The 18,124-nt window shown below is 45.3% G+C and overlaps 1 long non-coding RNA gene across 1 annotated transcript in view; it reads right to left on the bottom strand.

Annotated features, from left to right (window-relative positions):
* Window positions 1-18,124, bottom strand: part of LOC143484792 (uncharacterized) — a 29,348-nt gene that overhangs the window by 5,142 nt on the left and 6,082 nt on the right. The window contains exon 2 of the long non-coding RNA XR_013122718.1: window positions 15,705-15,908. This is a non-coding gene — a long non-coding RNA (uncharacterized LOC143484792). The remainder of the gene's footprint in view (window positions 1-15,704; window positions 15,909-18,124) is intronic.

The raw sequence follows: 18,124 nt of genomic DNA, 5'->3' as shown, positions 1-18,124 counted from the left end.
TGCTTTCTAGGCCTCAAGTGAACCAGTTTATGCTCCACGCAGTGCGTCCCCAACATGAGTGCCACCACTTTAAAAATGGATTTAGTACAGATCTCTCAAATCTCGTAAAATTGGAAAAATCGCTTATTGCTCTTTAAAGCACATCGTATGTTCATGTAAGTCCTACACATTGTGTAATGGATATAGACTATGTTGTAGAGATGTTCTATGATATTCAAAGTTTTTCTTCTTAATGGTTATTTTTCTTTACAAAGCAGCTTGTCAGAGCAGGCAAAGAGCACAAAGGTTGTCTAAGGATGTTTTCACACATTTTAAATACTTCAGTCTGCATCCAGGACTGATAGTGAGTTTGTCTAGGGGAGGGCTTCATAATTGTTGGTTAGCTTTCACTCAGAAGAATTCCATCTGAACTGTGGATTGATTGCACAATTCCAAACGATGTTCATCCATTTATAACTTTTTGTTATTTTTAGTGGATGCAAACTCTCAAGCAGCAAAGATCATTACTGTTTGGAGATATCCCAGCATGTGGGTGAGGCGTGGACCATCTTGTGTGCTGTCAGACGTGGGCACTTCATTAGGGCTGGACAGGGGCGGAAACCTGTACAGGTGTGGCTGAGTTCTGCAGAACTGAACTCAGGTGACATTGGGCATGATGAGTGTGGCTCACATCTACAGATAACAGACTCGAGCCAGTACTGGTAACTGATGGAATTATTAAATAAACAGAATCAGTATTGTAACTTGTTAAATTCCATATAATTATGTACCATGTGTGTCAATATACTAATATTTCCACCAGCTAAGATGCTGTTGACTATAAGTGGCTCTGAGACACAAAATAATTATAGAAAATAGGGTGGATGAGAGACTACTTTAGAATGTGGAGACTACTGAAGGAAGTAAATTGTTATTTAATTTTTTTAAAGACTGGGCTAAATGGGTAAGATGGTTTTAAAATGAATGAACACCAAGGGAGAATAAAACCTGAAGGTGGCAGTAATGCAACATATGGATGCCAAGTGCCATAAAAAACAGAAGAAGAAGAGTCGTGCTCTTCTGTTAATTTCTTTCATTACTGATATCATTACTACTTCTAAAACTACCACCTGCTATCATGATCCCCCTCCCTCCCTCCCTCCCTACCTACACAAAGCTTGTCTTACTGCCCCGGCCCCTCATCTCACAGCTCTAGCCTATAAATCACTAGCTCCCTCTGTTTAAGATTTCCACAATTACCTCTATACTGGTTTAGACCATAGACATGGGAGCACGTTTAATGTGGTGGGTGCTGTGAGTATTTTGATTGTTTGTTTTTTATAGTTATGTCACACAGGCTCTCTACAATCCACTGTGGGGTTCTGTTGCACCCCCACCTTGGCCTTGACCTGTCTAATTTTAATAGCTACCACCACATTTCTACACATTTGTAATCTTCCATTCCTGTCAGAAGTCCTTGTATAAACCGTTGTTAACGCTAAGTCTACCTTGAAAGCAATAGCCGTTTTAGCCTTTCCAGTCTGGATTCTGTCCATTCCATAGCAGAGAAACTGCCCTAGTTAAGGTCATTATTGACATTCTTCTGTCTGCAGATGAGGCGACACTTACTGTCCTCATTTTACTTAATCTAAGTGCCCCTTTGACACTATATGTCACTCCATCCTTCTGCCAAGAATGTGTGAACTGGATATTGATGGCTCTGTGCTGGACGGGTTACCTCTTGCCTAACTGATAGGAAGAAATCCCTCACTCCCTTTTTTGTCACTTAAGGAGTTCCACAAGGCTCACTCATGGGCGTCACTTAAGGAGTTCCACAAGGCTCACTCATGGGCCAGCTCTAGTCCTGTTCCTCCAAGAGGGAATGGTTTGTTCATCGGTCCGGTTTGAGAACCTTAGTGCTTTTCAGATAACTTGTGTTTGCGCCAATTTGTCTGAACCAATAATGCATCTTCGTTGGAGGGTGTGGCACAACGAATGAATGGTAGTAACAAAAGGGCGGAGGATACACAGTACCTGTGAGTAATTATTACTGACATCTGTTTTTATCCACAAAGCAATCGTGGATAAACTATTGGTGATAAGAAGACTATAAGAATAAAAATAATAACAACAGACAATTAAATAATGACAGATAATGAACCATGTTAATATGAATATAACAATATTAAGCAGTCATGGAAATGTAGCAACAATGCATGTAGGCTACATTTTACATAATCAACATCGTTAACTGCCCATGTGGATGGAGATCCACGGTCTGCATTGACGTAGCTGAATTCAGCACCCCAGTCATCTGCTTGGCTGGTCTGTCACCCAGCACGCAATCGAGCATAACATATAATGTGCTGGTATATTACCCCCCCCATCCAGCTCTGGTGTGTGATAACTCTTTCCTCTACAACTTGACACCCCCTCATGCCAGCACAGCTAACACCGGAGAACCTGGAATTCTTTGGTTCCAGCCGGGAACAAACTGAACCGAAGGGTTCAAAATTAGATGCGTGAAGAAACAGAACCTGTTCCTCGTTAGTGGAAAATGGCTAAAATCATCTACATACTTCCCCTTGAACCTGTCACACATCATTTCACATTGGATTTCCATTGCTACGTGAAAATCTAGCTTAGGAAAAAATCAATTAAGCATCCACAACTTAGTCATTTAGAAACGTGCCTGTCAGAAATTCAACTCTGGGTGTAATGCAACGCTCCTTTGCGCTGTCATGGCCGCTTGGACTCTGTTTGATGTTCAACGTCAGCCTTCTTACACACAAAGCTTTCAAGAGTCTCTCACTTTATTATCGGCCTGCTCTTCCTCCTCACTACAAATCCACTTGCTTAGGCAATCAAGCTTTTTCTAGATTTACTCTGCACCTCTGAAAGTCTCCTTGCGTGGCTGGCAATCTACTTCTCTCCCTATATGTAAATCCAACCTTAAAATGTACATATTTCCCCAGACTATGACTTCCTCCTGCTTAATCTATCCCTGACTGTCCACTGTGCTCTTTCCATGTGTTATATTGTGCGTCATATTCCTGAATTATTGTGTCTTATTGCGATTGCTATTCGTGATGCTCCATGTACTGTGTTTTTGTAATTCTAACTATCTTTGGATTGAAAAGGGCTACATGAATAATTATGATTGTTATTATTACTACTATTATAATTATTAGCAAACAGTAACACTAATGTATGGGGAGAATTAGCAGGTTTTGACAGTCATTAATGTTGTTGCATTGTATTGGATTTTACACACTATTGGGCTGTCATTTGCATATGTAACCTGATTCTGTGATACTCTTTACATCTGAGCAGAGGATTGTCAGGGAGAATGGGGTGGGGAAGGGGTAGAAATTGAACAAAAATGAGCCACTCTGGTCCAACACTAGAAACCCAAATCTGAGTGTACAACCTCGGGCTCAAACCTGGGCCAAACCTGGGCCAATCCTGGGCCTGGCCTGCCTATCTCGATGTAGCTTGCCAGGCCAAATCAGGTGCACCACAGTTTAGCTGTATCACTCAGCTGAGTCTATACTGGGACAGGGACTTGGCCTAACTGCATTGGGTGAGTGTCCAAGACCCATTTGCTGTAGAAAACAGTAACCGTAAAGGTGTCTTCTTTGCTATATTTAGGGCAATTCATAATTCCACTTTCCCAAAGCCAAATGAAGATCCTGGCCAAGTGATGAGAAACTATTTTAATTTTTCATTTTTAGCCATTTAGATTCACCCCCCATTCACTTAGGACTCTCTTTGGATGCCCTCTGATATTTAGCAGTAATTCTTTATATAATGGGAGGAATATGAACTGGACAGGCCCCTCATAAATTGGATCTGGTAATTTCACCATGAAACTTGAAAAAGGAACACAACGCTGCACACGGCGTTCAGAGGGGATGCTCTCCAAGATCAGCAATTTCAGGATGATCAGGTTCTCTGGGCTAAAACACACATCAGCAAATACTGTATACCAAACTCATGGAGCAAATTGTTCTGGGTACGGGGAAAAAAAACTGCAGTATGAAAACACCCTAACGTAGTCAAGCCAAAGGCTCAAGTTATGTTACCATGGTACATAAAATTCATTGACTTGTTTTCTTCTATGTTGGTATCCAGAGCATTTACATTCCAAACGGTTGTGTACAAATGGGCTATTTAAGAGAATTTTCCTGTTTCCAGTTTTTCCCTCCCAACATTGCAGCTGTGTGCAGTGATGAGCAAATGGTTGCTGGTGTCTCTGGAGTACCGTTTTTACTTCTTGTTGATTTTCTGACCAATAATGTGTTGTTAGGACCATTACATTTATTTATGGGTTTGGCCCATCTTTTTGCTCAGGGGATTATGGGTAAAATACTCCAATACTACCACTTTCCATTGCATACTGGAGCTAGCAATTCAAAGTTTTGAATGTTTGAGCTGAAGGTGAGCGGTAGACGTGCTGGTGGATTTAGAGGAGGAGACTAGTTGAAGGTGACTTGAGAACAGGTGAGTGGAATTAGAGGCGGGACTAGCTGAAGGTGATTAGCAGGTGGGTGGGTGGAGTTAGAGGATGGACTATTTGCATACTTATTTATCTGCACGTCCTGTATAAAGCCCAATGGGTAGAGTTTACATCTAAGCTACATTTAGGGCATTAGAGGATGCTTTCTTGGAAATCCCTTCTGAATATTTCATTTTGATGAACAGTTTTTAAAGGTTTAATCCCTGACAGGAAAGGGTCTTTAAATATGTGCTACATATTGTAGGAAAAACCTACTGTGGTAAATGGCTGCTGTAACCATGATTGGTGAGTGGGCATTTAAGGCACCACTGTTCAAAGCACAGGGCAACGTCACACCACTATTAGATTAAGCCAAAGCTGGTTTTATTGGGAAAAACATAAAAATCTATACTCTCCTTAACGGCTTGGAGCAATGACAAATAGCCACGAAATGAAAGGTAGTCAGATTAAGTAACAGAACCAATCAAAATGGTCATTTCAGGTTGGAGGTGGGACATTTTCTATGAAGAAACAGCAGTAGGGTGGGACAGTGATAGCCAGAGCTCACTTATCCACTAAATGTTTTAACTGCAAACTTATAACAGTAAAGTTCAGTATGTTAGTACGTACTATACCCAATTACTCAGATGTTTGTCTTGCTCAATCAATTTGGTGATCTGGACATGTAGCTAGCTATGCTAACCAGTTTGTCTGGAAATGCTGCTTTAGTGCCAGGACAGGCCAAAGTTTATTTAATTATTTCTAACACCAAAAAGAGCAACCCACAATTCAAAAAGGGGAAAATATTTTAAGATATTTTGTAGCTTCTGCCGCTGAAATTCTGCTGTAACATACCTAGCTAGCTAAAATATTGGTTAATGTCTTGTACTTTGAAATTGTATAAATATGGTTCATAGAAAGCAGTAATGTAGACAGTGTTTGTGTCACTCAGAGTATAATAACATGATTCACTAGTTTCTCTATGGACAGGTATGGCAGGCTATTTGTTACACTACTTGTGTTATGTTTCTAGACTTTTCTAGTGTTTTCTAGTGTTTACTTCTAAATATCTCTAAATAGCCTAATTCAAATTATTGACATCAGACATCTGACTTCAGATTTCAACAACGTGAATTTCACTCCATCGTTTTTGGAGGTGCGATGTCAGCTCCGCTTTGGAGAACCCTGCACAGACGTGAGGTAGCTAAGAACACGAGAGGGTGGTGTGGGGCTTGGACCGTGGCAGCATAGATAGAAAGTCAATCAAAGACACTGGAAGGGTAGAACACTGAGTGAGGGAAGAGAAAGCAGAGGCATGAGTAATAGAGATAGGAGGAGAGGGGGAAGTCAGAGGGAGGGTCAGAGCGAGAGGGAGGAGTGTGGCGGGGAGGACAGGCCTGTTTAGTATGCACGGCCAAGCTGCCCCATCTGCTTAGCACAGCAGTACCCATCGTATAACTGTCTGTAGGCCGAGCGGCGCATAAAGAATGTCTCCGATTTGATGTAATTCCGCAAAATTAATGACAGCTTTACTCGGGATGGGCCGTGAGGGAATGATTAGTGTTTGATCGTCCATCTGATCGGCCGGTGCGCCCGTGCCGAGCGTGGCGGAGACGCCGGCGGGGCGCTCCCGATCCAGCGGGCCCCTCGCGTGCGTTACGCGATCACGGCTCCGCACACGCGCACCGCTCGGACCCGGATCCTGGCCAGGCACTAAAGGCGGACGCCACGTGCCGTAATGAAGCCGGGTGGCGTGACCGCCGCTCCATACACATCCCGCCGAATGGCTCTCCTGGGCGGATGTGGGCCCATCCTCAGTCTCCGTCCGTAGCCCCCGGCGCCGTATTTCAAAGCAAAGTGGTCCAACAGGCATCTCGTATTGGCGGGGGGGAGGCCCTGAGGTCGCGTTGTGGCGTTTTACAAGGCCTGCTTTACTGCTGCCGTGATTGGAATTGGGCATCCGTTTTTAAAGAGATAGGGTACAGATCGGGAATTGCGAGCGGAGAGATTGATCCGATGGAAGGCTGCAGGGAGTTTATTCCATTTGAGTGACATTTCCCTCCTCCCTCACCTCCTGCTCTACCCCAGATAGCCATCAGCCCCACCCCCCTCACCCCCCAATGCTCCTCCCCCCTCTTTTACTGGCAAGTCGGGGCATTCCTTTAACTAGCAGGCCTGGTGCGTGTCTGCGTGTGCTGGGATAATAAAATGGAAACCCCAGTCTTATCAGAGCACATCGCTGAGGCCCTAGATCAGGGCCTGTCGCCATGGTCACGCAGCTCTTCAAGGCTCCCGGTGCAATTAAACCAAACCCTATAGATAAACAAGTGAGTGCGCAGTGCAGGGAGTGGCACCTTCCACCCCTGGGGGGTGAGGGGGGGGGGGGGTGGTTTGGTGTGTAGAGCTTCTGACACTGCAAATGCTAACGGTTTGCATTTTAGCAGGTTTATGAGACACTTACGCCTGGCCCGCTGAGCCAACGGCGTGGCTCTAACTCTGCGGTAAACAGCAATCAGGGCGTGCATGCGTGTAGGGACCTGCAGGCTGGGACTGTCACCAGCCAGAGCAGCATCGCCGCTTCTGCCATTTGCAGGGCGAGCATGTGTTCGGGAGTTGGCCGGGCAGCTTTGTTTGTCGGGCCGCCGTCGTTAGTTCTAGTGGAAAAAAGAAAGCGGCACCTGGTAAAGAGCAAAAATTATTTTCCCATCTGACTAACGTTCTGGACGTTCACCAAGTGAGCACAGTCATGCCAGACACCTGCATTAGGGCTCACGCCAGCATGCGTTTCTTGGCAGGTGTACACTATTACTGATAGGCCTGTGTTTTACTAATATAGCTGTTTTGCATCAAAACAATTTGGGATAGGATGTAACAGACAACAGTCTGAATCGGAATCTGAGTCTGACTGTGAGTCTGAATCTGAATCTGAGTCTGACTGTGAGTCTGAATCTGAATCTGAGTCTGACTGTGAGTCTGAATCTGAATCTGAGTCTGACTGTGAGTCTGACAATCCTCCGTTCTCCTCATTAAGCTGCGTATTCCATCACGCTGGATCTTCTGTACACTTTCCCTACGTCCCCTTCTCAGTTTTTGAACTTGAAATTCTTCCCCCATACTCCTACTCTATATGCTCATACTCCCCTCTTCCTCTCTCCTCCTCTACCTCAGTTTTGCATTTTTGGAGGAGCTGAAGACCTTTCTCTGCACGGTGACCTTTAGGTTTTAAATGAAGCCCTGCTGTGGCACACGTCTCTTCATAGAGCGCTGGTTACGAGCCTTCAGAGGACCGCAAAGGAATAACGATTCTGATGAAATGGCCTCTTTAAAAAGCTCTTCCAAATTCCTAGCTCCGTGCTCTCTCCCCGTGCCCTTTCTGCTCTTCCTTTCTCTGGGCTGTATTAATATTCACACTAACGAGTGAGGGCCCAAACAGCAAACTTCGGAAAATGTGACAGTGAGGAGGAGTGTGTAAGTAAGCGATCCACACACACACAAACACACACACACACGTGTAGGACTTAGTCATTCACATAGACGTAGTGATGTTCATTACAGATGTATTTCAGACAGAAACCCACATACATTTCCAATGATGAATGGCATGTGGAAAGCCATGATTGCACGTTAGCCATGAAAATGTTCCATTTTCCATTAATTCACTACTTTAGAATTGGATTTCTATAGGAGGCAACTGTTCTTTTACGTGTAATGGAAACTGTAACCAAATGTGTCCCAACGTCCACATCATTGGAAGTGTTTGGACGAATACATAAACACAGGCAAACTAACAATAAAATAATTCTTCTGCATATGGGATCATTTAAGCCATTTAAGCATGAGAAGGACATCAATATTGACACGTGCATACACACATGCACGCACGCACACACACACACACACACACACACACACACACACACACACACACACTCTACTAGCCTCAGTCTCCTGCTTGTTACGCCTGCACCTGGCTTAGTAAGGGACAGTGAAAATGTGGAGGTGATTTGGTTTGAAGAATTTGAGCCAAAGCAAACAAAATAAATAAATAAATAAAACAGAAATGGGGGGGGGGGGGGGACCCTTACGCTTAATAGCCATAGTACAAGCAGCGTTCATTTAGAGTACGGACAGTCCTGACATATCCGTTCATTAGAAGGCTATAAAAGCGGGCCCGAGAAAGCAGGGCTGATTGCGAGGGATAATTGGTACGATTTAGGTCCAGAGAGGGAAAGTGCTCACAGAGAGAATGCTGTTCTGGGCTGCCGTCCACCGCCCGGAGACGAACTCCCGCCTTCTGCCAGTTGGGTTCCGAATGACGGAAAGGTACTTATCCAGAATACCACGCCGAACGCACACCACGGGAAGACCAGCTCACAAAATAAGCCTTTACTTAATTAGCCTAGAGCTGGCTATAGACACTCTAGACCCGGGTGGACACACACACACACACACACACCCACACACACACACACACACACACACACACACACACACACACACACACACACACACGCACGTATGCACACACACACACACACACACACACACACGCACGTATGCACACACACACACACACACGCACGTATGCACGCACGTATGCACACACACACACACACACACACACACACGTACACACACACACACACACACACACACACACACGCACACGCACACACACATGTACATACACACACACATGTACACACACACACACACACACACACACACACACCTAGACACAATGTAGGTTACACAGAGAACATGAATCCTGATTGTGTAACTGCCCTGCCACACTGATATCGTGTAGAGGACTTTCATAAACGGGTTTGGGGTTGTGGGGTAAAGCTTGGAGATGCACACGCTGTCATATAAAACAGGTCCATAGAGTTGCACTAATGGTACCCAGGAGAAATACAGTTCACTGACTTACTGTTTGTATGGGAGATTCAGAAAAGAGCAGGATGGTGTCTAACAGTATCTCACCTCACCAGAAAAAAGACAGAGTGCCTTAAAGTTCTGGAAGACATTAGCAGCCTGGTTTATTGCATTAGTGAGATGACCGAGTTTTCCTTTAAATAAAACGCATGGGAAGCACATTTTCTGCAGTCAGATTCCTGCTTGTAAAATTCTCACCAGCTCTCCACACAGCCGGGGTGGAAAACGAAAGAATGAGAACCTTCAGGGGGTTTGGCCCGGAGATGAAGAAACAGAGCTGGTGTGCTAGGTCAACACAACATATTGTTATTATTATTATTATTATTATTATTATTATTATTATTATTATTATTATTCAATGCCGAATAACAAGACTGACCCCTTAAGGCACTGGTTCACTTAAAATTTGGCAGGATGGGTGAGAACTACATGCATGTCAGGTTGGTAAATTACCCATCCTGTATGGGCATATTGGTTTAGGCTTGATCAAGCCTAATGTACTCTCCTTATGTACTTACACACCAGATGAAGATTATTTAATACTGAGAATGCTCTTTGTCATCAAACTTTCCTAGTGGTAACCAGTAAAGTGTTATTTATTCTGTTCTGCTGTGTTGCTGGATGTGTTTGGCTGTGGAGAGCCTGACGGATCTGTCAATCAAAGTAGAGAAGACCCCCGTGGACCACGACGGGCCGGGCCCAGTACTCTGTGTGGTGTGTGTCTCGCACATTCTGTGTTTTCTGTGATGGAGCATACAGAAACCATACATACCTACCTGTACGGAAAAGAAATCACGGGAGAGTAATTATAATGCAGTTATAATAATTTTCAGTAAGGACATGCATTGAATCATTAAATTAAAATGAGGAGGAAACGGAAGAGACCAAGGACAATGGAAGAAAAAAACGGTTTGTACTGAAGAGCAAACTTTAGCAAGGCTTCTCTCATCTTGTGTAATGTCTATAGAGACATCGATGCTGTCAAACACGTACACACTTACACGCCTCCGTGTCTGCGGTGGCGCAATATATCACGTACACACCACTCACATCCACAACAATCCGCTTACACTGTAAAAGCATTCAGAAATGGATCTAGAGAAGACCTCTAGGAAAACTAAAGAGAAACAAAAGTTGATTTGTAACCCAAAAGGAAATACTTGGGCTGCACATTACATAGAAGTTGCAAACACATAAACATCACTTCACCAGTTCGGGAAGAAATGTTTGTTCCAAACACACATAAAACGCACAGCGCCCCACGAACACATAAACTTTGAGCACACAAACTTTAGCTACATAAACTCCTGCCCACGGCTTCGCTGCTGCCATGTTTACAGATAAATCAGACAATACATAAAACTCATTGTCACAATTAGCCCGGCAGCTGAGAAGACGGATCCGTGTGGATTATTTGTGGCCGTTACCGATGACATTGGAGCGGTTAAGAGCGCATAAACACACACTTACGGACATGTCGTGATTCTTATGATTTACAGTGAGAGTAAAAGAATTACTGTATGGTAACGGTAATGACTTATTGAGTGTGAGAGATTTATGGGCCGGGGAGAAGTTGAAAAGATCAAGGGAACTTATATTAATCAAGAATCGGACTGTTAAAACTCGTAAAGCCGGTGGTGGTGGATGTAGTTTTGGCATTTTAAAAGATTCGCTGATATGTCAATTAGAAGGCCGATACTGCCACGCAAAGTCACAGCGCACGCAAGGCGCAGCGCTGGGTTGTTGCGTCCAAGCTGAATTGCATTTAAAATGCAGTAAAACTGCTCCGTCTTGGTGTGTGAAAGTGAAATATTTCCGAGAAAGTGTGGAGTATGGGGCAGCCTCGTTCCAGTGACAATGAAACTGATTTATGTTCATGAAGTACGTTTCCTTTAAATGAAAATAGCTGCAGTTCTCAGGGTGGCCGGACCCCACCCCGCGGACCCTGCCCGGGGGGAATGTTTCCCCAGCGCCAGTGTGGACCACGGGGATGGAGACCGGTCACCGGATCGGTCCGACTCTTCACACTGCAATGCGGAGGCGGTTCTCCGGCCTGTCTGGCTGTGTCTTCCAGCCTGCCTTCTCTTCGCACCGTACACGCAGAAACCCTCGCCCTCCCTACCCTTATCAGAGAAATAAGCATTTTTACAGAGTTTTAGCTGTAAAAGGCCCGGAGCGGATAGCCCGTAAATCTGGCCATAAACCCGTTAAGTTGTCAGAGGTGCCATCAGCTATCAATCGTGAGCTGGGAGGCTGATGGAGGAGAAATAGGCGATAAAAAACAGCATTTTAGGGAAATTATGTCTAGTCTTCCATTTGCAAAGTGCTGCAGTCGCATCCCCCCAGAATCTTAATCACGAGCTCTGGTGAGGGCGGGTGCGCGTGCGTGCGCGAGACGAGGGATTTCAGAAAACCCAAGGAGGGTGGGCCAGTGCGCGAGGCGGAATGGAGGATGGGGGAGTGTGGAGGTGCATGGGGGTGTAAGAAATTATACAACTGGCATAAATCTCTTCCACACTCCTGTTTTTCTCTCTCAATCTTCTCCGCACGCTCCCCCTTCCCCTCCCCCGCTCTTTCTTTTCATCCACCCTTTATCTCTCACTCGATCACGCCTTGCTTGCGTCCTCTCTTCATTTGCACTCTTCCTCCTCTCCCTTTCTCTTTTTATCCCCCCCCCCCCCCCCCCCCGGTTCGCTTGAGCCACGTGCGTTACCGTACCCCTCGTTCTCTCGGGCCGCCGCTTCGCCTTTCCGGTGTTGCGCGTCCGTGTGCTACAGCTTGACTGACCGGCGGCGCGTGCCTTTAATCTGTGCACGGCAGCCATCAAGACCGGATTAGACCGGAGACAGGCACGTCTTCAGAAGATCCCTCACGCTGAGCCAGGGTGGGGAAGAAGAGCACTTCGACCCCCTCATGCAATTTATTGCCCCCCAAGCCCAGTAACATGGTGCCTCGTGACAGCGTTCAGGATTGCCTGCGTCTTTACTGCCCCTGTACTTTGGACGTAAATAGATCGGATTTAGTGAAAAGGCCGTTTTATAGATCCAATGTAATTGATATGGAAACATAAAGCCCTGGCATTTTCTCCTAGCAGCGTTTCCCGTTGTGTATTTGCATTCGAGGCATGCTTATAAAGCAGTGGGCTCACGAGAGGAGCTACGTTAACCGGAGCGCGCTATGTCGACGTGATGAATGGCTCAATTGTGGGATCTGCGACTCCCCTTTTTAATTTGAGGTCATTTGTTAATTAATTTGAATAGCCTATCTGCCTCCGGTTGGGCTCCAGAGCGCTCGCTCTCCGAGTGATGTCGCTCAGATTGCTGGTGGCGTGGATACACGCACACGTCGGGTCTAAAACGGCAGAAATCCTTGCAGCCGGATGTTTACTTTGTTTATTTGCTTCCAGATTACGAGATTAGGCCCACAAAAAGACACGTGGCGTAATTTTCCTCTGGGGAATGGAAAATTGAGGATGCCAAACTTCATTAAAATATTTCCATTTGTTCCATTCAAGTCACACTTTTTAAAAGCCCACCACCGATACCAAAGAATGTCCTGCGAGGTATTGTACTGGACATAATGAAGACATTTCAGTAGCATAATAACCGTGTAGGAATGAAAGAGGCTGATGCTATCGCATGGGAAGGGCTCTTTAATTCTCTCCGATCCTGAGGCGTTTTGGCGGCGGCATGAGCTGGTTAACGCAGCCAACAGTTTGTCGAAGGGGCTACGCTGCCACCTACAGTGAATCTGTGGTATTGCACAGCCTACTTGCCCAAACCACTGTGTGTGTTCAGCGACTTGCCTGTATGGGTGGATCCCTTTCACATTTATTTAAAGTTAGTTCAGTGGGTATGATTCTAAAAAGATTGAACTGTTTCCCGTGCCTTACACTATAAAAAGTGGTTTCCGCTTTGAATAATACTGATATTTTGCTGGCTATTAAACAGTTTGAAGTTTTCAATTCATTTTTCATTGTATTTAGTTTGCCAATTGCCTCTTTTATTTATTTATCAGTAATATCAAAGCCACAGTAAAATGATGTCCTTTATCAACTTTATTAACATTTTGTTCATTTTGGAATATTTTCATTTATGTCCGTGAAAGACCAATGAGTATGGCACTGGATGTTATGATATATATATTAAAAAATCAATCTCAAAATGAGCCATTAAACGTGATTCTTTACGTATCATTGGTATAGGTGGGAAGAAACGTCAGAAACATGGGCGAACACATTTCCAATAAGTTACAGGCATGTTCTGAGACAAAAATAGAGCCTTATCATATTTTCATTTGATCAGGAATTTTAAATTTGGATTATTTATTTATTTCACTCTCACTCACATTGAAACCCTGCACATTCCTTCCTGTTCAAATAAGATGACGACGACTGTAAACCGGAGAAGCAGCGCTGAATGACTGGGTTTCCCAGCAGCAGTTGCCCCCCTGAGTATGTGGAGCGCGTGGGGGAGGGGTGGACGAAGAGAAGAAACGTCTGCAGGTGTGGACATGGCAGCCAGGGGGCAGTGTAGTACCCATTAACAACATGGACGGCCACTCTGCTTGGTCGCAGCACTACAGGGCCTAGTGCATGCGTATGCTATGTTCTATATATTTATGTAGGACAAATGTATTGACCATATGTAACTGTGCGGGTCACTGTGAATAAACTACTGCGACTTCATGGGTTTGATCTGCTAACTGTTATGTATGTCTAAGGAAAAATAACTCAAACAAGGCTGAGGAAAGACTCTGACCAACTCTTCTTCGGGCATTTTTGAAAGAACAGCTACCTCTGTTCATAGGCTCATTTATGCACACGCTCCACGGTTCACATCTGCCCTGTTAGTTTTATTTTGATATTAGCTTACGGCTACCAGTGGGTTTTAGCTTTATGCTACTTTTAAAGGAGTTTTAAGAGTGTAGGCTAAGTGTTAATATCTTATGGTTTTACTCAAGCCATCCCAGAATGTGGCCATAATAGTGTCGCTCATAGCATTTGAAATGCCTCTGACGATCCAAAATAAACCCACAAGCTTCAGTTCAATGACTCTCAAATGTCGAGCTATAATTTTTATAGCCATAAAAAAAAGAAGTGAATAGATCTTTCTCCATTTTAATACTCCGATGGTTTATCGCTGATAATTATTAGAGGTAATAATGTTACTGTACATAAGAAATATTATGTTAACTCGTCGTGCTACCCTTTAAAAATGCAAATGTCTGCGCAAAGGGCCGAAGAGGTGACGGCTTCTCGCTCAGCTGTACCATAAAAATGGCGGGTAGCGTAGCCCTCTCCCCGCAGCGAGCTCGATCAGCCACGTGGAGTGAGTCGGGCCTGCGGACCGGTGTGTTGTGCAAGAGCTGTAAGAGCTGAGACGTGAAGATTGGCTGAGCCTGGAGATGGATTCTCGTGCTCTTAATCAGGGCCCTGCTGTCTGTGTGTGGCGTCTGCAGTCACAGTTTTAACTTGTTTTGTAGCTCTGACACTTCTAAGTCCCCGGGCTTCTCTGCACAAGCAAGGTCATAAAAGACGCCTTTTTCTTTGTTTTTTTTCTTTCTTTCTTTTTCTGGGGCAACTCTTAAAAGGAACACCTGTAACTCGATTCAGGGCTCTTGGCTTAAATGCCGATGGTAGCTTTACAGCTCTCGGGAATGAGGACGTACACCTAAATAGACACTTTGTGTACATGACCAACACGGAGCGCTGTCTCACATTCCGCAGCCCGAGAGAGGCCATCTCTGGAAGCATGTGAATAGCTACCATTTTGGCTCTGTGTGTGTGTGTGTTATGTGTGCCTATGTTTGTGTGTGTGTGTTCGCGAGGGTTGTGGTTGGTCGAGGATGGGGGGAGTGAGTGGCCGCCCTGAGGACCCTTGCTAATGTTTTAGTCATTCGGGAGCCCCGGGGCCGGCAGACACATTCCGTCAAAAAGCATCTGAGCACCCTCAGGTCCTCGGTGTGATTTACTGCTTATTTGGACATCTGCAGAGAGCTTCTGCACCTCTAGCATTTTCTCTCTCTCTCTCTTTCTTTCTCTCTTTGTTGCTCACTTATACTCATACATTTTCTCTTCTCTCTTTTTTCTTTCTCAGGCATTCTCTTACTCTGTTGCTCTTTTTCTCTGGCCCATTCTCTCCGTCTTTCTCATTTCTCTCTCTCACATCTCTCTCCCCCTCTGTCACTCTCACATGTAGGCACGAACCCCCCCCCCCCCCCCCCCCAAACACCACCAGCACTTTCGGACTCACAAATTGGTTGGGCAACATAATATCTTCTGCCCACTCACCTTGAATTTCCCTATTCTCAGCACTTTAAATCTCGTGGCCTCCAGAGCCCACGCACTTCATGGGGAGAGCACTGCGCTCACGTCCTGCTCACATGTGCGGCTCGTCTCACGTCCTGCTCACATGTGCGGCTCGTCTCACGTCCCGGTCTCTGGGCTCATCTTCCCCAGCTGGGCTCATCAATCCACGCTGACAGCTGGCTGGTACTGCAAGCACAAGTGGACCACGTCTAGAAAAATAAATGACCTTTTCTGACGTGACACCCCGAGCATGGACAGCAGATCTTCTGTCTGACCACAGCCCCCCCCACCCTGCCTCCACCCTGCCTCCACCCTGCCCCCACCCTGTCCCCACCCTATTGGCCTTCGCAATCACACTGTTTGTGCACATTGGCTCAACTGCATTGTGGTAAATATTAAGCGATGTTTGACATTTGCTCTCCGAAGCAGTGAGCTAAGTGGCTCGCCACACATTTGTGTCATGGTGGCTTCCAGGTGCTAGGAGAGGGTGGAGGTGGACCGGTGGTGGATGATATGACATGAGAGATGTGGGTGGTGCTGTCTGTGTGGCAAGCGTGTCGAGAGGGGGGGGGCAGAAGCCTTCTAGTCTTTATTGAAAATATGGTGTTATTAGCATCTGTCTGTCCACGGGAGAGACACACACACACACACACACACACACACACACACACACTCACACACTCACCCAAACACACACACACACACACACACACTCACACACTCACCCAAACACACACACACACACACACACACACACACACACACACACACACACACACACACACACACACACAAATACACATACACACCCGCACACATACACACACAGAAGGCATGCAGTCATTAGCTATGGAACAGACGGACAGGATAATTGGTGGACAGTCAATGTTCACAGCTCTAGTTCAAGTAGGGCTTGCCTTAGTGTGTTTTACACCTCAAGTGAACAAATAGCTCAAGGAAACAAAGTAAGGGTTGATTTATTGGTTGCCCAAAAGTCTTTTGTCTCGCAACACCAGCAATAACTCATAATGTCAGCTTTTCTGAAAGAAATTACTTACACAACTTACGCACAGGTCGAAGTCAATAATGCAGAAAACGTGCAAAAGTTAGACTGTGATCTGAGGATCTTCATCCATACTGAATAAACGGGTTTGGTGCGATACACTCACATGTTAAACAGTTCTAGACATACGTATGAGGGTTTGTGTTGGCACAGTGAGTGTCTTCTGACGTGTGGAATAGTTTCAACAAGACACCCTATTTCCAAAATGTTCGTTCTGTGCCACTTGAAGTGGAATACACAGACCACAGAATCAATATCCCACAGACGGTAAACCGCAAACATTCTTCCTGGCATTTATTTAACAGGCTTCTTTTTTTTCTTTTAAGAAATTCTAAGCTCGCTGCTCAACGGTAAACAACTGCTTGGGAAGTTCGGGAAACAGCGTGAGATAGGAAGAGGGGGAGGTGAAGAACAAAAAAAGGAGAGAGAGGGAGAGAGAGAGAGAGAGAAAGAGGAGGAGCGGGGGCAAAATGAGGGAGCTACAACGTTTGAACATGACATTGTAAAAGGAGAAGACCCTTTTATGACTTTTAGTGTTGAGGAGGAAAGACCACAACAAGAGGGTGCAAAAGAGAAGAGCCCATGGTTCATAGCAGCCGTTCTCTCCCATCTCTTCACCCCCCCCCCCACCCCCCCCCCCCCCCCCCCCCCCCCCCCCCGACGCTTCCTCCCCCACACCGTCTTGGTCCGTCCACAAGGATGAAACATAGACAACGGTAAAGGATGTAATTAGTTTCACATGGAGTTCAACCTATATTGCCGTACAAATGTAGCTCCGTGTTTTTTGAGACATGTTTACAGTCAAATGTTATGTCCTCACATAAAAGTGTTTATTGATGAAGGAGCAGTGGCAACTTCAGCATGGTGATTACCGAGGTAGAAAGGTTTAAATATACAACGGCAGCAGGGACGAATTGGGTCCCATTGTGAGGCATGTCAGATTTTAATTACACCCAAGCTTGAGACAATACTAAAACTTGAGAAAAACAAAACGTGGAGCGGAAACAGTCACACTCATTTCAACTTTGCAATATGCGTTTAATTCTTTTCACAGTTCTTTTACAATTTTAATTTAGACCATACACACACGTTTTTCTTTGACCTAGGGGGTAAAAAAACAAGTACTTTGATTTAATTTGCACTCATTTGGCCCTAACCAATCACCCGGTTTGACGGGTTCTTCGCCACTATGCGAACCAACCGCTGACATGAGCCCAGAACTCCTCCTTCTCCTCCACATCTCTCCCTGTCCTTCATTCCGCGAGCTTGATCGAAAGGGCAGGAACCCGAGCTGCACACTACTGAGGGTTTGCCTTCCTTCCCCATAAACAACGACACA

Source organism: Brachyhypopomus gauderio, chromosome 21 (assembly GCF_052324685.1).
Source record: "Brachyhypopomus gauderio isolate BG-103 chromosome 21, BGAUD_0.2, whole genome shotgun sequence".
NCBI classification, from domain to species: domain Eukaryota; kingdom Metazoa; phylum Chordata; class Actinopteri; order Gymnotiformes; family Hypopomidae; genus Brachyhypopomus; species Brachyhypopomus gauderio.
Note: the sequence above shows the minus strand (reverse complement) of the source record. Positions and strands in the feature narration are given on the sequence as shown.